The sequence below is a fragment of the Protopterus annectens genome, chromosome 1.part0, assembly GCF_019279795.1.
Source record: "Protopterus annectens isolate FY-2018-M chromosome 1.part0, PAN1.0, whole genome shotgun sequence".
In the NCBI taxonomy this organism is placed as follows: domain Eukaryota; kingdom Metazoa; phylum Chordata; order Ceratodontiformes; family Protopteridae; genus Protopterus; species Protopterus annectens.
The window spans coordinates 1,768,078,055-1,768,105,614 of record NC_056725.1 but is presented as its reverse complement, the minus strand read 5'-3'; the positions used below and the strand labels follow the sequence as shown (position 1 = coordinate 1,768,105,614).

The 27,560-nt window shown below is 39.7% G+C and overlaps 1 protein-coding gene across 2 annotated transcripts in view; it reads right to left on the bottom strand.

Annotated features, from left to right (window-relative positions):
• The window catches only part of NUP43 (nucleoporin 43), a 784,265-nt gene that overhangs the window by 168,995 nt on the left and 587,710 nt on the right, over positions 1–27,560 (bottom strand). The window lies entirely within an intron of this gene.

Below are 27,560 nucleotides of genomic sequence, written 5' to 3'. Positions count from 1 at the left end.
TGTAAAACTAAGTAATGCATCAAACTTAAGTCTTTCTGCAGTGACAAAATGTGCATCATGAACACATTTTCAAACAGCCAGTAAGGTACAGAAAAAAGGCCCAGCAATGTAGATACTTGTGCATAAGTGGCAGCCATTACAGCCTAACATGGTTAATGTGCAGAAGTTAAAAATTATATGCTGTGGTTCATGTCACCTGCAATATACACAAGTATCACACCATGCAACGTGCTGTGTGTAATTATTCAGTACAGCTTCACCCACTGGATACTACACCACAGTAACTAGACAACAAGAGATGCCCTATTATATGCAGATTTACATGTACAATTCTTAACATTGCCCTACACAAGACAGCAATTTTCTTCCTGTATGCTTTGCAACTTACAATGTGCCATCATTTTATTCAGAACACTGCAACCACACAAACATTACATATGTTCGTACTAGGCTAGCTGCCCTTGTTAGTTATTTTAAGCCTAGCCAGTTTATCTTAAAGATGAGAATCAAATCCTGCATCTTGTGTCTGTAAGGTAAACAACTTGACCATTATGCCAAACCCCAGATGTTAAACGCATGGAGTTCTTCCACTGGCCAGAAATCAAAGCCAGGTCAGTTGCTTGGAAGACAGTTACGCTCGCCACTATACCAACAATGCTACAAAATACAATAAAGCTTATCTGACTGGGAATCAAACCTAGGCAACAGTGGTGAGTGCACCAAATCTTAACCAACAGACCACCAGGTATTCCCTTCCTTATAAAGTTTGCTTTCCATTTCTGTTCGATAATACATTACCCCTTGGGGTTTATAAAGTCCCAGCTAATGATGTGCACTATTATGCTGAATGGCTTGTGTGACACTTGAGGACCATAAATCCTGTACTGAATTACTCCTATTTATGAAAATAAGGTAGTGATTTCCTTCAAGCAGGACATGTATTTAGTACTGCCTGTTCACTATGTACCCTATACATCGTACATTGTTGTGGTTCACTGCTGCTCTGATAACAGAATTTTGTATAAGCTGACTAGTCTGATCCCACTACACGAACAGCAAGCAATGAGTTCTACAGGGCGGAGATCACAGTCAACACTGTTCTACAAAGCAGAGTTATTTGAAGCATGTAATGCAAACCACAGCTGTATACTTACAGATGTTCTTATAAAACAATCAACTGCTGTAGCACTTTCTGGAGGTGACTGGGAATTTGCTTTAAGTGGACTCTTTCCTGACAGAATTAGAAAGAATTTTCATGTCTAGGGGTTACAAAGTTATTTCCAATGCTGTGAACTTTTAGAAGCCCAGGAGTGCATAACCCATGCAATTGCCTGTTCTTTTTTCCAGCATTCAGAAGTGTGTGTTACTAACATATGTGCCTAGTCTTTGGAATCCTCTTGAATGACTGGCTTGATTTTCTCCCCCATACCAGGGCTGTCAGCCTGGGACTACAGCTGGCGCATAAAATGTCCATCTTTGAGGTAGAACAAAAGGAGACTGAGACATCTAGCTTAGCATCCTACATTCCTGCAGACAGATTTTCTTTATGTCCTACTCTTTTTCCCTGAGGTGTAGGGTGTACAATAGTGTGATGACTGCATAAACGTTCCTTGCACATGACATGCCAATATGTCTGCCTGACCCCCCCTATGCATGAACACATCCACATGTGATGTTCCCAAGTCTCCACTAGAGAGCAGCACAGTGCCAGAATACTCACTAACAAATACTTTACAACCTAACTTAACGACTTAATGATTTATGCACTCCCAACACACCTGAAAGCAAAAATGTATATATATCTAAGCCTTTACAAAGTGATTCTATAAGGAATTTGTACACTGTACATTTAAGTCCCCCATCACCATTAGAAATGCAAATGCACAGTAGCCCAAAACTAACTCTATACATTAGGAAGGTAGGCCAAAGACAAAGGTAGCACCACGCTGGTGCCACTTGTGTGACAATGATCACCTTATTCAAGCATTTTCACATTATGGTGAGTACCCTTACACATCTGTAGTAAGTTAGTCAAAAAGGATAACTGCCACAAGACATTCATAAGATGAATAAAGTACCATGCTGTGTAGGGCCCTGACTTTGGATAAGGGTGGATGACTAGAACATGACCTATAGAGCTGAACTGGCAAAGCACTGCAAATTTTAGAAGGGGCAACCACAGTACAGTCCTTAGAAAAGTTGTGTATAGAAGTCCAAATGGCAGACTCAAACACTCTGGGCAGAAACATTCCTGAAGAAAGCAGCAGAACCTGACCTAGCAAAGTGGGGTTTGACATGTCCAAGCTATACTTATAATAGCAGGTAAAGCAGTGTCGGCCATTTCGAAAGCACTGTTTTATGAGTTAACTGATTTGCATGGCATGAAGGAGACAAACCGCTAACCTACTTGCATGTAACATTTCAGTTGACAATGCACATCTGTGATCTATAAATTCCATCAGGTTTTAGATACAAGACTGATAACGTGATAGACTCACAGAGTTTAGAAACCACTTTGTGCATACAGGACCTTTCGAGAACACTTGCCTTTGTTGAAGATAGTGTAAAGCTCCCTGGACATTACAGCAAAGATTGCAGTTCAGGCAGCCTTCTGGATGGGGATACTAATTCAAAAAGAAAGTCTTATAGGTCTGTATGGACAAATCCTAAAGAATGTAATGCTATTTTTTTCAATTCCTAAGCCAGGTATATAGTGCATCTTTATGGCTAGAGATGGAGGCTAATCATAAGAAAATGTTTTACTCTTATGTTGGCAAAAACAGGAAGTTCCACTGGGCTGCAAAAGAAACAGCTTATAAGTTGTACTACCTAATCGTGAACTCTAACAGAATTCTAAGAACTGCCAACTATGATACAACTACTACTAAGTGGACACCAACTTGGGTGATTTTGAATTATAGATATATTTTAAAGTTAAACATTAATCCTAAAGCAATACCCTTTTTAGGTAAAGATACTTTGAAAATTTATGGGATTATTGAACATATTAAAACTAACATATTATCTATACAAGATTTATTTCAATCTTTGGATCTGGGTCAATATAGGATGGTTTTTCAACCATTCCATAGGAATCCTAATTTAAAATTGAACAATCAATTAATTGATCTTAAACAGTTTCCACTAATAGTTAATTTAACTTTGATTGATATATACAAATATCTGGACCGCTCAGCCAATCAAATAAGACAAGAATTTAACTTACCCAAAAATTATCTTGTTATTTTGAGACAAATTAGAGAACTTGCTATGAGCTACTGTTTAAATTTTAAACCTGAAGATGAAAATCTTAATAAATGCTTTGAGTTGTGGCAAGCCCTCCAACGGGATATTAAATATATAACAACAACAAATTAATTAAAGACTTTAAATTTCATGATAAAATTCTGTTATCCAACTATTGGGAAGAGAAAATTTTAGTGACAGACAAAAGTAATATGTTAAAAGCAATTGACCTATCAAATCTACTTCTCTTCAAAAATTGATGTATATCCAAGTTGATGATATGGAATAATTCATATTATACACGCCTTACCCAACATAAATGTAATGTTAAAAACTCTCCAACTTGTCCATACTGTAAAAATCAACCGGCTGATCTTCTTCATATGTTCTGGAGCTGTAAATGCATATATAAGCTTTGGAATTCCCTTAAGATTCAACTTCAGAAGATGGGTTACCAAAGTACAACGTTGTCATGGAAGTTTACGATTTTACATATTCCTCCGAAAGAACTCCCTAGATCACAAAGTACCATATATATTAATATTTTTCTGTTAATGAAACTTTATATAGCCACTAATTGGTTAGACCCATCTAAAACATCTTGGGAAAACTTTAGAGTTTTGGCAACAAGGCATATATTAGCTCATAAACTACTCAAGTCCAAATAATAAAAACATTAATAACCAAAAATTTGGGAACAGATATTTAATATTATATAAGCATAATTCTCACATTTATATACTTGCTTGGAGAGAATTTTGTATTTAAACTGTATATTACTGAAAATGTTAACTACTTTTTGTTTTTTCTCTATTCTTAATGTTTTACATGGAAGCATTCTTGTAAATATTGTATATTTGTTTGGTGTGATAGTGATATTAGTTAGTAATCCTTTGTTTTATATTTTTTCTCTTAAAATGTTGTGTTTGTTTTTACTTGTGTATGAAAATAATATAACAATAAAGATTTATTATGGAAAAAAAAAAGAAACCACTTATAAGTGCACCTTAAAAGAAGGGTATATGTAGCCTTGTTTAAAGATGTCTGAAAGATACTGAAAAACTTAAAAATCAAATACAGAGGTGTACAACCAAATTTAATCTTGCACTTCTGTTTCTACCTTTATGCAGTCATGAAATGCTGCTCAGTTACTTGCCTATCCCTTATCTCAATTTTTATTAATTCCAAACTTATGAAAAAAAATTACATACACCACCTGTGCCACTCCTGGCTTTCTTTTTGTACGCTTCAAGACATGCAAAAAAAAGATAAAAAACAGAAAAACTAGTAGTCTTAAAACTTTGTTGATGAGCTTAGTCACAATAATTTCCAAAATATCATGAAACCCAGGTAGCATTCCACATTTTTTTTTTGTTACTAAGGATCGCTTGTCTGTGACGAATAAAAGCTTGTTGCTTTGGAAGACTACCCAGGTTTCATGACTTCTGGAAATTGTGAATGAACTAATCAATGAAGTTTTAAGACTACTAGTTTCTCTCTTTCTTAACGTTTTCATCAACACTCATGTTGGCGAGTTTGGAACTGGACAAATTCCTATGCTGCTTCTTCAAGACATGCCCGCAGGTAAATTAATATAATCATTACATGCACCTGGAGTTCTACTTCCACTGAACTTTTACATATGTACATTCATTTAATTAGTGGTAAAAATGGCAGGGTCTATATCATATTACTGAAACCTCAGTCCATCAAACATGTCTTCATCGAAACCTGAATTCAAACGATAGTTCCATCAAATCTTTTCCCACGGTAAGTTACCAGTGGGTCATCATCGGGAACTTGCCCCTTTTCCCCACTGCAGTGCAATCTCGGAGTTGGTATATATAGTTGGGGGGGGGGGGTTAAAATGTTCTGTGTTTGATGCGGTTGTTAGGTTGGCCTATTGGTTACGTACCACGGGAAAAAGTCTGATGGAATGATCATGCGGTGAATTCACGTTTCGATGAAAACGGGTCAATGAAGAGGTGTTCAATGGACTGAGGTTGCAATAATATGACATAGACCCAAATGATGGGCCCATAGGCATTGACTGAAACGATCAGTTAATTCACTGCAGTCAATTTAAGGAGTTATAGCAAGAACTGAATAAAACTGTGTTTTGGCCCAACTATGCAAATTATAAAAAGGGCAACAAGAGAGCTTAGTTCTGGGGAACTTATTACAGCTCTCAACACTACGGACCTTAAAAAGGTACATAATACATTTTCTTTATTCGCACAATTATGTCCTGACCAACTGTTTTTTCACAGCAAAAATGTACAACAGAAATGCTGGGACTGTGTAGTACTAATTTCAATAAATTTCCTGCCTCTGGATCAGCAACATCAAAAGGCAATACATGATGATGTGGACTCAGAAGTGAGTGCATGCTAGAAAGACAGAAATTAGTTCTGTAAAATAAAAAAAAAAAATTATATATGGATCTAGGACATTTGCTCAACTGAGCAAACGTCCAAATTCATAAAAGTGTGACAAAATAAAAAAAAAAAAAAAAAAACTACATTTACATTTTGCCCCCCTAGCACCCCCCCATGTGGGGGGGCTGTGCCTCCCATACTCCCCTACTTTAATATTCTCCCTCCGAGACCGCACTACGGTGGGGAAAAGGGAAATTTCCCTTACCCGCACCGTAGTACAGACTCGGCAACAGTCATACTTACGTGAATGTGATTCTTCGGTGAAAAGCACTTTTGCGCAAGTATGCCCGGCCGTTTGTTTGCTCATTCGAACAAACGTCCTAGATCCATATATATATATATATATATATATATATATATATATATATATATATATATATATATATATATATTGGTTGGTACTAGGCTATCGGCCCTAGGGCCTATATAAGCCCAGCCATAACAATTCCCTGGCTATTTCATCCCACAGTATTTACTTCCCATGCTATTACACAGAACAGCCTGGAAAGTGAATCGGGCAGATTGCCGCAAGACAAGATGAAAAAAAGATAAAAAATAGATTTTTAAAATATGATCTCTAATGCGCTGGCAGTCTTTCCATATCAATGTGAGAATTTTGCCTACTTTGACAGACAACTTTCCTGCAACAAATGTTCTAGTCTCCGTAATAATAAACAAAACATCTGGTGAAAATAAATGGCTATGGGGTATCAGCTTGACAAGTTCAAAGCTGTCTTCAGGAATCTCCTGTTTAAATTAATGCATCATTTTCCTCTTTGTTCAAACTTTTTTTTGAAGATCTCTTTGAAAGGTTCATAGGACAATACTAGGCTATTGGCCCAGAGATCCTTATAAGCCTTGCCAAGAATTTCACCCATATTCCTATAAAATCAGCACCTGTTTTCCCTATCCAGCAGGGGCACAGCTGGGATCCCAGGGGTATAATTTTCTGTTCCCCATCCAGCCATCCTGGTTTCTCTTAAAGAGGCCTAGTGAGGTACTCTGCTTGACATGAAGAGGGAGTCTATTCCACAGATGGGGGAGTCGTTGGGACACAAATCTATCCTGCCAGCAAGTTCTATTAATGTCAAAGACCAGGCTGAGGCCTTGCATGTGGGGTTGCTTAAGTGGAGTTTGACTTACGGATATGCAGCAACTCCTTCAAAACTGAGTCTGAGACAGCCTTGTATGCCAGAAACAGGTCATCTCTAAGCAGTCTGTATGAGACCGAGTAGAGGGACAGGGCTTTTAGCCTATCTGTGTAGGACAGGTGTTTGAGACCCTGGATTTTCCCGGTCAGAAAACTCTGTGGTCTCTCCAACTGCTGCATGTGCTTGACAAGGTGCATGCTGAAGGGGGCACTGTACTCGGTAATGGGTCTGATAAGGGAGGAGTACAGGGATGTTATGACCTCCTTGTTCCTGGATGAAATACCCTTATTTATGAGGTGGGCCATGTAGAAAGCCTTCTATACAACGGAGGCAACGTGGTGGTCAAAAGTCAGGCTGCTATCAACCTGGGGTGCCCAAGTCCCTCACAACTGATTGTGTGCTTAGTACATTGTTATTAATGTGATAACAAGTGGGGATGCCATTTTCCCAAAGGGGATAATGATGCATTTCTTGGCATTCAGTTTGAGGCCATACTTCTGGCACCAGTCATTAGTTTGGGTAAGGCCCTCTTGGTGGATGTTGACATCACTACAGGCATTTATGACAGTGCCCAGCTTGCAGTAATCTGCAAACTTGGTCAGCCACAGACCACTGGTTTTGGCTTGCACCTCAAAAAAGTAAATCCTAAACAGTAGAGACCCCAAGACTGATCCTTGGGGTATGCCACTTGTTACAGGTCTACTACCAGAGGTAGCTTCCCCTATTTTGACTGAGTGGGTTCTATCAGTGAACCAGTTACCTACCCATCTGGTAACATAAGGGTTGATGCCTAGCTGGCAAAGTTTATCTATCATGCCTGAATGGGGAATAGTGTTGAAGGCTTTGGCTAGGTCAAGGTAGGCAGTGTGCACCGTCTTCCCCTCATCTATGGCTTTGGTGACTGTTTTGAAGAAGGCGACCAAGTTTAACAGGCATGATCTCCCTTTGACAAAACCAAACTCTGTGGGATCAAGCGTTTGGAAGTTGCCAATGTCCTTGTTTATAAGATCCATGATAATGTGCTCCATGGCCTTGCAGATCAGGCTAGTTAGGCTGATGGGCCTATAATTGCCTGTGTCAGTGGATGCTCCACCTTTGTGTAGAGGGACGACACTGGCTGTCCTCTATTCTGCTGGGACAAAGCCAGTGCACATGTTTTGGTTGAATAGGGTGGCTAGTGGTTCTGAGAGCTCTTGCCCGAGTTCATGTAGGACACAGAGAGGGATGCTGCCGGGTCCCATCAAAGCTATATTTTTTGCCTTTGAGAGGACATTAACGAACTGCTCCCTGGTGAGGGGGGGGGGGCAGGTGCTGGGGATGTCCTGGTTTACTGATGGGGGGACAGGGGGTGAAGTTTTCACTGAACTTGTCTGCCAGCAGGTTGGCTACATCAATGGTGTTTGTGTATATGGTACTCTGGACTGCCATTTTAGAGCAGATTTGGGAGTTACCTTTGAGATTGCGGACGTATGCAAAAAAGGCCTTGTGACTGTCCGTAGTGAATGCGGCCAATTTGGACTTGAAGTTAGTCTTACAGGATTTCACCAGTGACCTTATATGCTTGTTCAGACAAAGGAGAGATTGCTTCCAACTTGGCACCTGCTCCTTCTCGGTCCTGGACAGCAATTTTTTCCTTTTATTATAGAGTCTGTTTATTGCTGCTATCCACCAGACAGGTTCACTCTTCCTTGAGAAAGATGATTTGGTCCTGTCAGGTATTGCTGAGTCCATGCAGCTATGTAGGTGCTCATATAGTTTTTTGGTGTAGACTTGGACATTAGTGCTTGTTCCAACTGAAGGGATGGTGGTTGTGAAGCTGCTTATACTTACTCTCAGGAAGTTGTAGTCAGCTTTGGAAAAGTTTTTTTGTTCGACCCTGGCAAGGGGGGGGTGGGGGGTCGGGTCATGGGAGATGTTGACTTCAAAAGTGACTGTTTTATGGTCGGATCTTGCCAAGGAGGATGACAGTGTAGGGATCCACAGTGGCTACTCATGTTGGTTAGTACCAGGTCCAGGATATTTTCACCTCTCATGGGGATGTCGACCAGCTGATCCAATGCAGTGGCAATGACGAAGTTGAAGAATCTCTGGGCATTTGTGTTTGAGCTAGAATAGGTCTTCCACTCTATGGTTGGGTAGTTAAAGTCACCCAAGATCAGGGTAGAGGGTTGAATCTTGATGTATTCAAGTAAGTCCAGATACATGGAATGGTCCTCCTGTGTCATTGTTGGGGGTCTGTAGCTAGCTATGATTTGAATATTTTTTGTCAACAGTTAACTGCACCTTGAGTGTCTCCTGTGTGTCATACTGTTTGACCAGCCTGGAGGTGTGTATGTCTGATAAATATTGAAACTCCACCTCCTTTGGCTTTGTAGCCCTCCGTTTGGGGTCTAAAAGTATGGTAGGACAAGTAACCTGGTAAAGATGGCATGCTCTCCACTGCTTTGAACCAGGTTTCAGTGACTGCACAAAAGTCAGCATCTTCCAGGGCAAGGAATGTTTGCAATGAGTGCAGTTTCATGTTAAGATTCCTAGCGTTAGCAGCATGACCTTTAAATTTCGTTTTGAAGAGGCTGCGGTTTGAAGAGTTTGCTCTTTTCTAGAGAACCATTAAGAAACTGCATCTTGATGTCAGCCAGAAGGGGTAATAGACACAACTAAGCATAATCCTGCAGCACAGATCCTGTGGCAATATGCCTGTAGCAGTCATCGACAGAATCATAGCCACATTTAATGAAATGCTTTCCTCTCCCCTCAGCAGTGAGAGATGGTTTACAGAGTTCATCTTTATGAGGAACATTTCAAATTCCCTGAGCTAATTCCCTAACTTGTTTAAAAAATATCCCTCCCTGTACTACAAAGATTAATAAATTATCCCTTTTACCCTACTCAGGGAGTATTATATATGCTAATCTCATTGCTTCTCCGATAAAGCTGAGGAAAAGGAATTTATGCAATTTTAACCTTTATCAATCTGATTCTAACCATTGTTTCTAAGCTTACTCATTATGTGCCTCTTTCCTTAGACTTCTTAATGTGAGGATGCATTGTCTAACCCTGATTCACTTTACAATGGAACATTCACTGCCTCTATCAGTCCAATAGAAATCTGGGGAAGGGAAATAAACTTCCATATGAAAGGTCCAAAAACTCACATGAATACTGGTAGCCTCCAAACAGGCTAAAGACCTTTAAGCTCTAGTGACCTTACCACATGAACCCTGACATGATGATCTCACAAACCCAAAACAGCTTTCAGTGCTTTACAAGAGACAGGCCTGCTAAAAGGCTGGGTAAAAAAATGTGCACCACTGTGAATAAAATGAGGTACTTTGGTTAGCCTCACTGATAGGTTCACAGGTGTGTACTAGGCTCATGGCCCTGGAGCCTTTACAAGCCTAGCTCATAGAAGTGCCCTGGCATCTTGCCGCCCGACGTTAGTTCCCAGTAGTAAAAGTAAAGTTAATACTATCCAAAATGAACTTTGATGAAGTCTTTGGGAGGAGATACTAAAGAAATCACTGCCAGTCTCTGTGACCTAGTCTATAATTCAGTGTAACCTATATTTTGACTAAGGTGCTATCGTCAAACACCGTCCTTCCTGAAGGAACATAACAAATGGAAAATCCAGCTTGGACTAATTAAGAAGCAATACCTTTATGAGAAAACATAATTCACTTGGCATTCCTTAACTGCTCAGGAGACCTATCCACTATCCACCCTTGCCTATGTACTATGAATCAATAAATAAAATTTATTACCAGGTACCTGGAAAGGATCTCATACTATTGACTGCCAAAGTACTCTTGCACAAGTCCTACTTACCTGTAACAGTGGATGTTTGAATTCGTCACTGCCTCAGTGTTCAGGCTTTTTTGCTTCCACAAATGAGGGGAGAAAAGTATACGAAGCAAGAGGAAAATTGTAATCAAATTGCATCACCATATTTATCCTTTGATGACTGGGAAAGTCTGACTGAGCCAATGGCCCATTTTCAGTGGAGTCCCAGGAAGAAAAGCTCCACAACAGATTGAAAAACATTTAAACAGTAGTTGAATATTTAAACACAAGGGGAGAAAAGTCCTGGAACAGGATAAGTATTTTAACAGTGAGTTGGGGGGAAGGCTCCACAAAAACATTTTACAGCAGATAAGTAATTATATACAAGGGGAGACAAAATCCCCACAACAGATAAAAACAGACTGAAATGCATTTATAGAAATATTGCTAGGATAAATTGAAATCAAGAATATCACATGTACTGCAAGTAGCAAGGCGCAGTGCAGAAGTAGCTAGCTTATGTTAAGTAAACTAATACATATTTATTCAAAACACTGACGATTTCTAAAAATGTAGAAACATGTGCACCACTGTGCATGGATGGAGAGAAGATTCTACATACCTTGGATGCATTCAGACAACTCAGGTATGGAGGTGAAAAATGAGTATTCAGCTGCCAAAGCAGAGTAATAGAATGAGATGAGGTGCAGTAATGAGCATGAGGGAAAATTAAAGACAAGAGACAGAGCTGATTATTAGAAAGATAAGAATGTTACAAAAAGACGTGAGAGAGAAGAATAAATAGCAAGTGTTGGTGGAGGAGGTAGAAAAGCATACGTGAGTAGTATGGTATCATTAAATGAGAGCTTCTTTCACTTTTAAGCCATTACTACCTGCTAAGATATGGAGGGGTTAGTGAATTTTGAGTGAGAAAGGTGTAGTTATAGTGAGTAAGTGGGATAAAAACATACAACAACCAAACCAAAGAGGTTGAAACACTTCAACTACACACAATCTGGTGGATGGTGGGTGGATGCTGCCACTGAGGCAATCAGGAATTTGAACTTCTACTGTTACAGGTAAACAGGACCTACACAACTGCACTATGTTCATTATTCCCAGTGCTTCAGTGGGCATTTTTGGTGGATTTCCAAGGTTTATCCTACCTGGAAGGTGGAAGGACAAGGATCCAGGAAACCTTAAAGAATGGTCCTAGCAAAACCTGCCCTGGACCTTGAAAAGGAATCTAGTTTGCATTTTTTTGGGAAGGTATGACCACAGGAACATGTTGCTGCCTCTAGAATGCTTCTACAGACCAATCCTTTCCAATATGCCAAAGAGAATAATGGCTCTAGTTGACTGAGCCTTAACTGTGCCTGAAGACATTTACCACGGTGAAAAAAACAGAAAACAATAGCAGAGGACAACCATCATACAACAGTTTACTTGGAGACAGATTGTTTCCTATACAGTGTGTTAAGAAAGGTCAAATAGTTCTTCAGCATTCCTAAAGGGCTTTATTCTGTCAAGGTACAACTTGAGCTGTCTGAATGCATCCACGGTATGTAGAGTCTTCTCTCCTTTGCTTTCTCGATCAGGGTAAATCAGTAGGAGATTGATGGCTTGACTCTGGGTAAATTCAGAAACAACTTTAATCATGAATAATGATTAGTGAGCAACACAACCATGCACTTATGAAAAATCAGACAGTGTTGGCCCTTAAAAGCATGCAGCTCAGAGACTCGCCTTGCAGATGTCAGGAAAGTATTCCAGGTAATGAAGCATAAATCAGCCTGAAAGGCAGGTTCAAAAGGAGGCAAGGTCAATTTTTCAAGAATAAAGTTTAAATCCCAGGGAGGACGAATTTGCATTAAAGGAGGTCTCATGTACAACACTCCTTTCATAAACTGTTAAACCACAAAAATATATGAAATATGGGGAATCCATTGGCAGATAATCTAAAATGACCACAAGATGCATTCCAATTGAAGAATACGACAAACTGTCTCTAAGAAGCTCACACAAATATTTCAAAACCAGAGCGGTTGAAAACCTTTCAAGACCTGTTAATGGCCAAGCACCACCTAATAAATTTCTTCCACTTGTAAACATAAGATGTTTTAGTTGCAGTTTTTCTTGCCTCCTTAAATACCTGCTGCATACCCTTGGGGAACAAATGCCTAAATGCATCAAAATAGAATCACCCAGGCTGTCGGTTGCAATTGTTCTAAGTTGGTGTTGTACTATTCGCCCCTGATATTGTGTGAGGAGATGCAGTCCGTGATGAAACTTGCGGTAATTCCCCTTAGACAATTCCATTAAAAGGGAGAACCAGCTCTCCTTTTATGGCCAAAAGGGGGTTACCACAATGATCGTTAACTCTTTCTGCATTTTCAGAAGTACCACTGGGAAACAGCAGAAAGTGTGGAAATGCATACTGAAACATTCAAGACCATGGGAATGATAGAACTCGTATTCTAGGCATGGCTACAGGGATGTCTTAAACAGAATTTTTTCAGTTGTCTGTTTTGAAAGAAGACAAACCTCTCTACTTGAGGTGTTACCACATCTGGATCAAGTCCTAGAAGGCCTCTACATGGAGCTTCCACTTCTGAGGGTCCGGCTGCTCTGATGGAATGTATGTGACCTGAAGAGACAGAATGATGTACAGCAGCTCTGAGGTGGTCACTCCCAACCAGCAAAGAGGATATGACCTTCCACTTTCTTGCTTGTTCAGATACCAACTCACAGTAGTGCTGTCAGTGACCACTAGAAAAGTACCCAGAGTCCATAAGCGATTAACTTTTAAGGCATGAATCACTGCCAACATCTTCTTTTATATGTGTGTGCTTTGGCTGTCCTGAGGACCCCACAAGCCTTGCACATGAACACCTACGGACAATGCTCACTATGCAAAATCTGAAGAGTCCATCTGGACAGATTAGACTAAGGTCTGAAAAAGAGAGTTTTGGATTCAGAGTGTAACCCCTCCAGCACTGCAGTTCCCGTTTCACAAATCCCAGTAATGGTACATGTAAATCCAAGGGATGAAGGTACTAGGTCCAACAATTCTTCAAGTAGTACTGAATTTTTCATAGGTTCATATACAAGTTCCCTTGCGGGCCATTTTAAGCATAGCCAATTTCCCTTTTTGTGCTCAAAATAAACTATTCCATTTGGTTATAGATTAGCCTTATGCATCCCATTGTTAATTGTATATTACCCCTAAAGAGAATAACTGGATCATACTATAGATCATTTGAGGGGACCCATGCATGGGATAAAGCATTTAGAAGCTGTCTCTGTCCATAAGTTGCATGGAGAGCAGTCCTGAGGTAAATTTTGTTTCTCCTTCACAGATATAAGTTGCACATGAAAATGGACAGGGATGAATGTTGTTTTAAGTGTATGGGGAGTCTGCTCCACAGCAGCGGTATCCTCTGCGAGATGCAGCTGTCCATCTAAACCATTCTGTTGATGTTGCAGAAGAGGTTTAGATCCCTAGACTGACTATTTCTGAAATCATCTGACTTGCTGATGTACAGTAAATCTATCAGTATTTGGTTGGAGGATGCCTTGTATGCCAGACACAGGTCACATCTTAGTCTGTAGGATATAGAGTACAGTGACAAGGCTTTCAATTGATTCATGTAGGATATGTTGTTTAGGTCTTGCATACTTTTAGTACAGCATCTTCTGTGGTGTTTCAGTTGTTGCACACCTGGATGGATACATGCTAGAGGGATCATTACATTCAATGACTGGCCTGAGAGATGAGTAAAGGGGGATAATGGCATCTCTAGATCTATACACAATCTCTTTGTTTATAACGTGTGCAATACAGAAGGGCTTTCTTACAAAGACAGACATATGTTGATCAAAAGTTAGGTCACTGTACACAAGTTCCCAAATCCTAAACAACTGGGCAACTATTAGGGGCATATTGTCAATATGGTACTTCCTTGAGGAAGAGGACTTTCTAATGGATACAGTATGGCATTTTTTAGTATTTAAAGCACTGAGTGGTGCAGCGGTTAATGCTGTTGCCTCACAGCAAGAGGTTCTCTGGTTCGATTCATGGCTGGGGTGCCTTGTGTGTGGAGTCTGCATGTCCTCCCTGCGTTTGCATGGGTTTCCGCCGGGTACTCTGGTTTCCTCTCACATTTCAAAGACGTGCATCTGGAGCGTTTCTCCCTGGGCCTTCACTGAAAATTGGCTTGCTCCAAGATGGACTTTCCCACTCAACAAATGTTAAATAAATAAATTTAATTTCAGTACATGTATTTGGTACCAGTTACTCATTTAAGACCAACCTTCCTGCAGGATAGCTCACGTTTAATCTTGGCTAGTGGTATCATGAAGATCACTGATACCATGACGCCTAGAACTTTTAGGAAATTTCTTGCTGTGACATCTAGAATAGATAAATCCAAGAAAATGTCTTGATAAGTAAAAACGTTTTCTTTTGGCAAGAACGCCAGCCTTTTTACTGTGTCTATCAAACACCCCAAGAAAACAATTTGTTGAGAGGAAGGACTTTTGAAAAGTTCAGTCAAAAGCCCAGGTGGGAAATGTGGGATGTAATCTTGTCTAAGGACTCCAATCACCTGGTTACAGAAGCTCCACATATCAGCAACTTATCCAAGGAAAAAATGTGAATGCCTAGAGTTCTGCAATAGGCAACCACTATCAACAAACACTTTGCAAAAAGACAAGACAGCCCCCAAAGGTAATGCAGAAATCTGAATATAAGCCAGGTACAGCAAATCTCAAAATCTTCCTGAAACTGGGAGCAATAGGACTGATAAGCATCCCTGAGATCTAGTCATCAAGAAACAGTGGTCTAAAAGCAATGTTAGGGCCCACTGTAAGGAGAGCATTTTGAATTCTGGAACTTTTACACAAATTTATATAAAGGACAAATCTAGAATGGGTCTTGGGAGTGCTCTTCTTTTGGTACAAAAAATATTCTGTAGTAAAATCCTTTGCAAATTGCAGGCACTGATGCTATGCCCCCTGCTTCTAGTATGTGATGGAAACACTGCAGTAAACAGATCTATCTGGTCTGATGGGTTCGGGAGAAAAAACACAGAGCAGAGCCGTATACAATAAATATATAAAAGCTGAAAAATCAAACTTCTGCAATATTTTCCTGTTAAAAGATGAAAATAATGCAGAGTAACAAAAGTAATGAAAGGCACAAGTAATTTACAGTTCTAACTCACAAAACTGTCCCAAGTGTCCAACATCACAATACTCACTGCATTTGTGAAAGAAATACTTAAAGTTTCCTCTAACAGTAAAAAAAAAATTTCTAAGAAGGATGCCAAACAAATGCGGCTACAAACAGAAATTCCCACAGAAATTACTGTAAACACTGATAGAAATAAAATACTAAAATAAATGTATACATTTAAAAAAACAAAAATGGAAAAAGAAGAATAAGTCTAATAATAAAATGAGAGGAAGGGGGTCCAAAACTTGGCTTATATGAGCAGCAAGATGGAAAATAATCAGTACGGGATACTGTGAAAAGTAGATGACTTTCCTTTTTGGATAGCAGAACTTTCTCCGACAGCAAAAGGCTTCCCTCTCAGGATATGCTCAGCCAATCCGCTATCACACAGAGAGAAGGGGGGTGAGCTTTAGAAAGCTGGCCAGTGCCAGTTACTTTGGCAGATAACCTAAACTGCCATTGAGGCAGTGGGAATGATTACCTGCATCAGTGATCTCTACAAGCATGGTTCATAGGTGTTTACTGGGCTAACGACCACAAGGACCTTTTTAAGCCTAGCCATGCATCCCAAATCTCTGACAAGTTCTGATACCCTTGATAAGTGTAAGCATGGGCTTGGGAGACTAACCATTTACAGGTTACTTGTGTCCATTAGAGACATAGGTGCCAAATTAGTGATGACTTTCTGGTTTCCCATCCAATTGCCCAAGCTGCACTTGAATTGGGTTAGGGAAGAACTCTGCTTCACACGGATGGGGAGCCAGTTCCACAAATGGGATAGTCTCTGGGACACACCTCACTCTCCAACAGGTCTTATTTATATCACAGGCAAGGTTTAAGTCTTTAGAGTGGGTAATTCTGGTGCTGTTTGTTTTGTGGATATGCAGGGGGTCCAATAAGAGTGTTGTCTGACAATACCCTGTATGCCAGGGATAGATCTCCAATCAAAAGCCTGTAGGAGACGGAATACAGGGATAGAGCCTTGAGGTAGTCTGTTCATATATTTCTAATTTTAACCAGGAGATCATGGATCATTTAGTAGGTGGCCTACATATGACGAAAAAAATTTAATTGCCCTATAGGTTTGCAAGGAGTCAAAATGTTATCCCACTTCCATTTATAGAGTGCAAAATCTACCTCTGAGTAGCCAGTGACTGCACAGCTCACAAAGTCATGATCTATCAAGAAACCATTTTGTTGAATTTAATATAATTTCCCTGAGATCATGTGACAGCAGAGGATGTTACAGTACGTAATGGGCTGCAGGAGATAAATACATCTTCACTTTTATAAAGTAAAAACAAAAGAGCACTTTGGATAAACTGGTAGCTCTAATAGTACAGCTATGGTAAAAACAACTATGTTTAAGAAATAATTAAATGGAAAATGAGAACCCTTAGGTTTACAAGGTTCTTCTAAAAATGATACTAAGTTTCTCCAAAGGAAGCTACAGAATTATATGCTCAATCAGTAATGGTAGCCAGTTTCAAGAACAAAGTAAATTAATGCCTACCAAATATTTAAGATGGGCCCTTGGAACAGCTACCAGACCTTCACCTGATGACAAGAGGGCCCTTGCCAGTAACAAGGTCTAAAGTTCAAAGGTAAAATGTGCCATTATTTCACTATGAAGAATAGAAAGAGATCAGAAATGAAAATGAACTGGCCTGGACGTTGAAATGGACAGCACATGTTCAACGAAAACAAAAGTCAAGGTCTGCCACACTTCTGCCTCCTTGTTCTGTCATTTTTAGCTCAACTCTTTCACTTACAACATATTCTTCTGTATGTAATATATGGGGTTATATAGTTTAAGAGCTGCAAGATGGAAAAGATGAAAGTCTTTAAACTTTGAACATTCAATATGTTCAACTGGTTTACAAACAGAGCAAGACTAAAAGAGATAAGCCATTAGATTAGAAGAGAAAGCCTTTAATCAAGGTGATACAATCTACAGTTCATCAGACTCACCTGGGACTGGTGAATATTACTTTGGATGCTTCAATAGTTTTACTCTGGCACTCTTCAGGAGAGATAGAAGATGAAGGAATGATCTAGATGGTGGAGAGGGTATTCAAGTGGGTCTATGGCAGACACAGGGGACACTTCTCTGTTGGCCAGCATTACATCCGCAAAAGGGTTCAAGCTTCAACTTTGGTACAAGAGATGGCTTACAGTAATTTAAGAGAAAAAAAAAATCAGATGTACTCAAAGGTGGCTAAAGTAAATGAAACACTAAAAGAGTACACCAACTCTAACAAAAGGCTGGAAAAATAAAACCTAACCAGCAAATCAAATGAACTGATAAAACAGAAAAACTCAGAGGCTGAACTGAAGAAAAGACTGCTGTGTATGCGACTTCTCAAGAAGAGTGGTTTCAAAAAATGATACAATTAGAAGACAGAGCACATACAGCACAAAATTTCAGTTTTTTTTCCTGTATCACAAAAACTGTAAGGAACAGATTGTATTACTTTTAAGAAAGCATAAATAAGCAACTGGACTGATATTCCATATCAAGATTTATAAATTGAAAGGGCACAGCTAGTACATGTCCTAAACCTGGCCATGAGAAAGCAGCCAAGACCTGCATTAGGAAAGATGCAGTCAGACAGGAGCAGAGTTGATCCTGACAAAGCTGTGGCAGAAGGGAAAATAAACATTGGGGGGAGCAAAGAGTTTGTGGAAAATGATTTACTATACACCAGGCAGAAGAATAAATGTATCCCAGCAATCTAAGATTCAAGTTGCTGTAGCCATCTGTCTTCAGAATATTTTTTTCTGGAAGATCATAGACAATTTTGGAAGCACAAGCCAAAGAGGAAATAAAGTTTATTCAACAAAAAGTGAGCCAGCAAATAGAAGGAGACTCTACTTCTCATTCTATTGACAATAAAACTTCATAGCGATATTTTGCCAGTGAAACAGGAAAGTGCTTGAGAGGGGGACCTCCTCCAACAAAAAAAAAACAAAAAAAAAAACAAACGGGTGTTGACTAGAAGAATCAGTAGTACCTTGGACTTGAACTAGAGTCTGGTGTTGGAAGATGTGGATAAACAAGAAAAAGACCAGCAACACTGAACTTAGTGAATAAATGGGAGACTACGACGCATCAATCACATTTGTGAAATATGGCTTTGCAAGAAAAAGTAGATGAGAAAGACTGGATTTTTGTCGACTTTGTTAAACTTATGAGTGAACTGTAAAGCATATACTTTATGTCATTAAAGGGTTGGGAAGATACTAAATGGTAAAAAAAAAAGTAACTATGTAAACAACTTTTGTTACTTGCATAAACCATTTTGAGATGCAAACTGGATGTTATATATAGGAAAAAGTAGTTTTGAGTAGTGCATAGTCAGGGGAATTTTAAATGTGGAGCAAGTCTTTTCAGTGACTGTTGTACGTTTTAAAAATATTAAAGTGAACAAGTACCTTTTTAACTAAGTAAAATATTACAGTATAACAGAAGAAAGACTGGGCAAAAGTTTAATGTTAATATGCTGTGATCTTGGGCTACTGAGGTGGGGAGGGGTGTAAAAGTGCACAGATTATTTGTAGAATTACGATATTTACTTTACAAGGGCGACTATGTCTAGAATAACGCCTTTGGTTTAAGCTGTAAACAAGTATTTTTTCTAAACAAGTAGGTTTGAAAAAAAAAGAAGACAAAATGATGAAAGCCGTTAGAATGCTAAGTTTCTTACATGTGCAAAATATTAGCTTGTGTTTTTTTCCACTGGCAAATTTACAGTGGTAGTGAAAAAGTCCATACCTGACCTAGTTGCACATTCTGTTCACAGGAAAATTTACAACGATTCACTGTTTACTTTTACATGAGGATGAAATGTCTGCAAGTGCAAGTAATTAATCTTCAGAGTTCTGAGCATTCTTTGCCGAAGGAAATGCAGAATTTAAAGGTACAACTGTAAGCAGTGCAATGAAAAAAAGCTCGAAATAATGGAAAGTGAATAAGAGACAGCAGCCCTAATACTACAATGTATTTAACAGAAAAATAAACACCTTTGTTTTATTTAAAGATAGCGAGTGCATTTTTTTCTTAGGGATAAAAGTTAATGGTTTCTGAAAGCATGCAAGTTCTTTTTCACACCTGGGAGGGGAACAGACAACAATCAGTGGAAGTTGAAATACAGGTTGTAGCTTGAGCTTCAGCATGGCTAAAGTACAGTTTTGTACCTACCATAAATGCAGATGTTCGAGTGTTCACACTGCTGCAGTCATTACACTTGGGTTATCCTGCCGTCAGGTGGTCCCAGCAGTCGGCCAAAGTCTTGGTCCGGCGTCGGTTGCTGTCGCTTCTTCCCTGACGTCAGTGCGCCAGGGGTATACAAGATGCATCCGACGCCATTTTCTTCAGTTTTTCTTGCCCCAGATGTCAGGTGCCCCCAAGTAGGTAGGCAATACATACTGCTAATAAAAAATATACATATAAAATAAAAACAATACCTTCAGTTACAAGCAAATATACCACAAAGGTTGTATAGGATAGAAAGGTGTAGATAAGTCCAGCTAGTTCAGAGGGGATGGAGGGAGGGTAACCTGAACTGCAGCAGTGTGAACATTCAAACATCTACATTTATGGTAGGTACAAAACTGTACTATGTTCATCGTGTTACACTGCTGCAGTGATTACATTTGGGTATAATCCCAAAGCTAAGGTTGGGTGGCTGGTCTATAAAGAGTTAGGAATGGCTATGAGGCCCTGCAGAACTGCAGTTGCAAATCCTGCTCTGGATTTAGAGTAAAGAGGCAAGGGGTAATGCTTGGTAAAGGTGTGCACTGAACTCCAAGTTGCAGCCTCCAAAATTTCCTTGGTAGGTACTCCTCTGAGAAAGGCTGTTGAAGTGGCTGTAGCCCTGGTGGAATGTGGTCTAATGTTATTAGGGACTGATTTTCCATGCCGAGTGTAACAGTAACGAATACAGTGTCCTATCCATTTGGATATAGTCTGCTTTGAGACAGCCTTGCCCTGTGATCCTGCAGCATATGCTACAAACAGTTGCTCAGTTTCCCTGAAAGCTTTTGTTTTGTCCAAGTAGAAGCGTAGCTGCCTGTGTATGTCCAAAGAGTGCAGAAGTTTCTCCCCTTTATTCTGGGGGTTTGGATAAAAAGTTGGCAAATGGATGGTTTGGTTAAGAGCCACACTAGATACCACCTTTGGCATAAAGGTAGGGTTTGTCCTTAAAGAAACCCTGTCCTGATGAAAAATTACAAAAGGTTCCACTGCCATTAATGCCTGTAGCTCTGAGACTCTTCGTGCTGAAGTTACTGCTAGGAGCAGAGCTGTTTTCCATGATAAAAATTTTAGATCGGCTGTATTGGCTGGCTCAAAAGGTGGCAGGGTAAGTTATTCCAAAACTAAATTGAGGTCCCAAACTGGTGTTGGTGCTCTCCGTGGCGGTCTTATGTTTTTAGCCCCTCTGAGGTACTGCTTTAGCAAGGGATGAGAGAATAAAGGAGGATCCGTGTTGTAATGTGCTGAAAAGACAGAGGCGTGAATCTTAATTGATGAGAAGGATAGGCCTTTGTCCAGCATCTCATTTAAGTATTGTAAAATCTGAGGAATGTTTGGGACAAGAGGGTCAAGGCTTTGAGCCTGGTTCCAGGCGCAGAATCTCTTCCATTTTTCTGAGTAAGCTTTCCTGGTGCTAGGCCTCCTGGCCTCCAAAATGACATCCATAACAGCTTTAGAGAGAGGTGTTGCCTGTTTGACTAATGAATCTGCCATGCAGCCAGGTTTAGGGTTTTGAGCTGACCATGCAGGATCTGATTGTTTTGTTGAGTTAGAAGGTGTGGAATATGAGGCAAAATCCATGGTAGGCCTTGAGCTAAGTTCTTTAAGATTGGGTACCAGTGCTGGCGTGGCCAGTCTGGAGCAATCAGGATCATCTGTGGTTTTTCTTGTCTGGCTTTTAGGAGTACCTTTCAAAGGAGAGGAAGTGGTGGGATGTCATAAACTTTTAGGCTTTTCCAGCTGAACGAGAGAGCATCCAGTTTCCATGCTTGTGTGTGATAAGTCCTTGTGCAGAATTTTTGTAGTTGGCAATTTAGAGGGGAGGCAAAAAGATCTATGTCTGGGCATCCCCATTTTTGCGTTCCCATGCTGAAGATTTGTGGATTCAATTTCCATTCATGAGGGTCCAATTTATGTGGAAAAGCAGTTAAGAAGTGTAGTAAAAGGGACTGATACCATAACTAGAGATACCCAATATTTTTTAGAAAGTTTTTCACAGTATGTATTTTCGCATAGATTTAAATCTACAGCATTGTTTGTAACATTGGATGTTCATAGGTTCATAAGTAAGTACTAGGCTATCGGCCCAAGGGCCTACGTAAGCCTAGCCAGCAAGGTACCATAGCTTACGTTACCCAAGAAAGTTATATTCCTGTGCCACTGTCCAGCAGAGAGACAGAAGTGATCCCCAGGGTGTATTTCCCATCCACTCATCAAGATTTTTCTTGAAGAGCGCTAATGAAGAACTTTGCTTGACATAGATGGGTAGCTTGTTCCAGAGTATAGGAAGTCTCTGGGACAGGAATCTATCCCTCCAGCGTGCCCTGTTTATTGTGGTGACAAGGTTTAGGTCCCTAGAGCGTGTAGCTTGGAGGGAATGGGATTTCTTTAGGTGTAGCATGTCCAACAGCTCTGGGCTTGACATACCTTTATATGTTAGGCAGAGATCACCTCGGAGTAGGCGATATGCTACAGAGTAAAGCTGGAGTTTTTCATTATTCAGAGCAATACCCAATGACATCGGGTTAGAATATATTAGAATATTTCTAACAAAAAAGGGGTTCCTAATGAAACAATGAGATGCATGATGCTCCTAGAACTAATTCTTGAAAATAATGTGTTCTCTTATGGTAAATCCTATTATCTACAAACTAAAGGGGTGGCGATGGGTAAGTCATGCGCAAACTCATATGCCAACTTCGTAATGGCACACTGGGAAAAGACATTTATTATGGACACTAAATACAAGAGGTCCAATGGGTACTGCAAGAGGTTTGTGGACGATGTCTTCCTTGTATGGGAAGGGACGATAGAAACTTTGGAAGCTTTTATCAGCTACATTAATACCACTGAGTTTTTGAAATTTGTGGGAAACTGGTCTAGTAATGAGATAGGGTTTCTTGATGTATGGGTATATAAAGAAGACGATGAAATACTGACGTCCATGTACAGGAAAAGTTGCAGAAATAGTCTTCTGCACCGTAATAGTATGCATCCTCCTTATATATATATATATATATATATATTCTGCACTGTAATAGTATGCATCCTCCATATATATATATATATATATATATATATATATATATGTGGTTATTAATCAAGGACAGAGTCTGTAGGTTAACTAGTCAAGTTACTAAGTTCCAAACTACGATTAGGAACTTGGGAGATGAGTTTTTTGATAGAGGATATACAAATGATGAATGCAGAAGATTATATAATGATGAAGTCATCGACAGAAAAGGGAAAGGAGACCATTTTTAAGAAGGAACAAAGAAGTGAATGGGAATCCACTTAGACAAGTGGAAGATGAGACCCATAATGTCAGAATGACTATCTCATTTTCAAATAATAACAGAATGATACAAGAAATCATAAATAGAAATTAGACCATTCTAACAGTACTTGAGAAAATAAGGAATATAGTGGGAGATTCACCGAAGTATTCCTATAAAAATACAAAGTCATTGAAGAGACTATTAAGTTATGAGAAGAGTGGCAATCAGAGTACAGTCCACAAGGAAAGGCATTTTTCCATGTAGAGGGTGTAATCAAAGCTCATACATGGCAGGTATAAATACATTTGTACATCTGGATACAGGAAGAACAAACTTTTGAACACTATGTAGATTGTAAATCTTGTGACTTAGTTTATTTAGCTGTGTACATGAAATGTACAGCTTTTTATACTGGGAAGACTTCTAGAACATTAAGAGAAGTCGTAAGATAACATTTAAATGCTATAATCCGAGAGGATGAAAGTAATGCATTGGCCAAGCATGTGATTACTAATGATCTTTCCCATAAACTTAAGTTCCTGGTAGTAGAATCAATTAAGAGTGTCAGAGTTGGTAACGTACAACACTGTGTTCCTTGTGAACATACTATATACATATACACATATATATATATATATATATATATATATATATATACACACACATATATATATATATATATATAAATTCCTATAATAAATTTATACTTGGAAACGTTTTTACATATATGTACATAGGGATGAGAAATTTTTCATATATTATATATAGATTTTTTATATATTCGTATTTTTACATATTTAAATTTTGTAATAGTTTTTTTTGGGATTGTATCAAGAAGATGAATGTTTTAATACTGTGTTTTATGCATGCTCTATCTTGGTTGTATACTCCCAGTATGTGTGTGTGTATATATTTTAGCTGAAGTTTTTGTTTGTATGTATTGGTGAATGCTGCCATCTAGTGATGTTTTAAATTAATGCTGTTTTGAACGCTGGTATTAATGAATGTGGTTTTAAATGAATATTTTATAAATCTAAATATATACATTTTTTATACATTTATATATTTATTGCAATATATATTAGTATGAGATTTAGGAGATGCCTTTATTATTTGAATTATAGTTGATTAATGAGATTTTATTAAATTAATTAAGACGTTTTAATTGATTAATTTATGAACTAAGATGGTTGGTTACAATTCGAGTTTGCAATATTTAAATGAAGACACACTGCAGCCTTTATTATGTCTGATGAAGCGTTCAAGGAGAAAGTGAAACCGCTTACATGCTTGGTATACTGTTTTTTGTCACTGTTTTTTGGAATTAAAGCCTATTTAACCATGGTGCTACCTCGAAAAGTTTGTTTTTGGATTTCCTGATTTTCATCGTGGCACTTTATCTTTAGGCTGTTTTTGGATATTAAATTTACTTATCACTCAGCTCTCAAGAGCCATCAGCAACCACGTCTGTTCGCAAAAGCAGCAAACGAGAACTGAGGTGAGACAGGACCAGAGCATTGTGGGTAGGAAAGAGCTCAAGAGTTTGCAGGCTTCCATGAGCTGCAGTAATGACAAAGTCAGATGAGAGTCTCATACATTGAGGCTGAATGAAAACTGACATCGGATCATGTTTTTAAGTCCCTTTAGTTTTATATATGGGTCAGTCATATTTTTTTAATCAACTAAAGGAGAAGTTGTGGTCAACAAGAGTTGAAGGAACAAGGTGGTTTAGGATTACCTAATTTGAAGGGATATTTTAGAGCTACACAATTAAGGCTCATATACACATTAGCAGGTTACAATTCAAACTGGAAAGGGATGATGATTGAGCAGGGGGGTATTTTAAGAAAGAGAGAGAGGGGGGATTTTGGACGTAGATCCTTAAATAGACCAACCATACAGGATATTACAATACCTTCAGCTACTTTATGAATATAAGAAAGTACAGTTGTGTACACTTACCATAAATGTAGATGTTCAAATGTATTCACAGTTGCAGTCATCACGCTTGAGTTATCTGCCTGCAGGTAGCACTCAGTTGGCCCGAATACCAGAGTCTTGGGATTTCTGCATCTGATACTGTCGCTTCTTCCATGACATCAGGTCATCAGGGGTATAAGACAGGCAGCCGATGTCATTACATCAGTTTTACTTGCCCCAAATTGTCAGGAGCCCCCAAATAGGAAGCTAGTGTATGGTGAGGAAAACACTACCAGCAAAAAGTAAATACCAATGCCATTAGGAATGGCCATAAAGAGGAGAGGTAGAAAGATAGAGAAAGCTAGGGGGCTGGAGGGAGGGAAACCAGGACCGCAACAGTGAATACACTCTTACATCTACATTTATGGTAAGTGTACACAACTGTACTATGTTCTTCGTGTTTTACTGTGGCAGTCATCACACTTGGGTTGATTCCCAAAGCTGAGGAAGGGTGGAGACAGTCAAGAAGTGTTAGGGCTGGCTAGTAGGCCTTGCAAGACTGCTGTAGCAAATCCAACTCTGGATTTAGAAGTGGTAATGCTTGGTGAAGGTGTGTACAGAACTCCAGGTTGCAGCTTCCAGAATGCCCCTGGTAGGGACTCCCCTGAGAAATGCTGTAGAGGTGGAAGTAGCTCTAGTGGAATGTGGTCCAATCCCCTGTGGGGCAAGTTTTCAATGGTACTTGTAGCAGAAGTGGATGCAGTGTGCTATCCATTTGGAAATAGTTTGCTTTGAAATGGCCTTACCCTCTGCCCCTGTAGCAAAGCTGACTAGCAGCTGGTCAGATTTTCTGAAAGGTTTAGTCCTGTCAAGGTAGAACCTGAGCTGTCAGTGCATGTCCGAGTAGTGCAGGATCCTTTTCCCTTTATTCTGAGGACTAGAAAAGAAGGTTGGAAAATGGATAGTTTGGTTTAGAGCCACACTGGACACCACCTTAGGCATAAAGGACGGGTTAGTCCTGAGGGAAACCCTGTCAGCAAGGAAAATAATGAAGGGTTCCACAGCCATTAGAGCCTGTAACTCAGAAACTCTTCTGGCTGAAGTTATAAAATCAGGGCTGTTTTCCGAGAGAGGAATTTTAACTCTGCTGAAGCTGCGGGTTCAAAAGGGGAAACCATGAGCTTTTCCAGTACAAAGTCAAGGTCCCAGGCAGGGGTGGGTGCTCTCCTAGGGGGTCTTAAGTAGTTAGCCCCTCTCAGGAACCGTTTCATGAGAGGGTAAGAAAATAGAGGTGGCTCAGTATTATAATGAGCTGAGATGGCAGAGGTATGAATCTTAATGAAGGAAAAGGATAGGTCTCTGTGGAGTAGCTCTGTTAGGTAATCCAGGATTACAGGTAAGGAGGGCACTGCTATGTCCTTCCCTTGAGACTGATTCCAAGAATATCTTCTCCACTTTTCAGCATAGGATTTCCTAGTACTGGGCCTTCTGGCTTCAAGAATGACGTCCAGCACCTGTTTGCTGAGGGTTGCTGGTGGTGTATTCAAGGGATAAGCCAGGCTGCAAGGTTTAGGGATTGCAATTGTGGATGCAAAATCTGTCCCTCCTACTGAGACAGCAAGGTAGGAGAGTCTGGTGAAGGTGCCAGGGTGGCACTGTTGTCAGACTGTGCAAGAATGGGTACCAGTGCTAGTGGCCAGTCTGGGGCAATAAGAAATGCCCTTGGCCTGTCCGGTTTTATCTTGAGTAGTTCTTTTGAGAGGAGGGGCATTGGGAGAAAGGCATAAATTGAGAGGTTTTCCCATTGAAAGGATAGGGCATCCACCTTCCAGGCCCTGCTGTGAGGGTTCCTGATGCAGAATTTGCTCAACTAGTGTTTTTTGGGGAGGTAGATAGGTCCACCTCCAGTGTCTCCCACCTCTGGATCAGAAGGTTGAAGGTGTTTGACTCCAATTTCCACTCGTGTGGGTCTAGGAGATTTCTGCTCAAGTCGTCTGCCAGTGAATTTTGTTTGCCTGGCAGGAATTGGGCTTGTAGATGCACTTGGTTGCTCACGGCTGTGTTCCACAGGGCCATGGCTAACCTGCAGAGTGGGTATGAATGGGTTTCCCCCTGCCTGTTTATGTACCACATAACTGTGGTGTCTGATTTTATAAGCAGTTGTCCAGGAAGGATTAGGTATCTGAAGGCAGTCAGAGCATTCTGTACAGCTAGCATCTGTTTGATCGATGTGCAGGATAACCTGGGCTGGGCTCC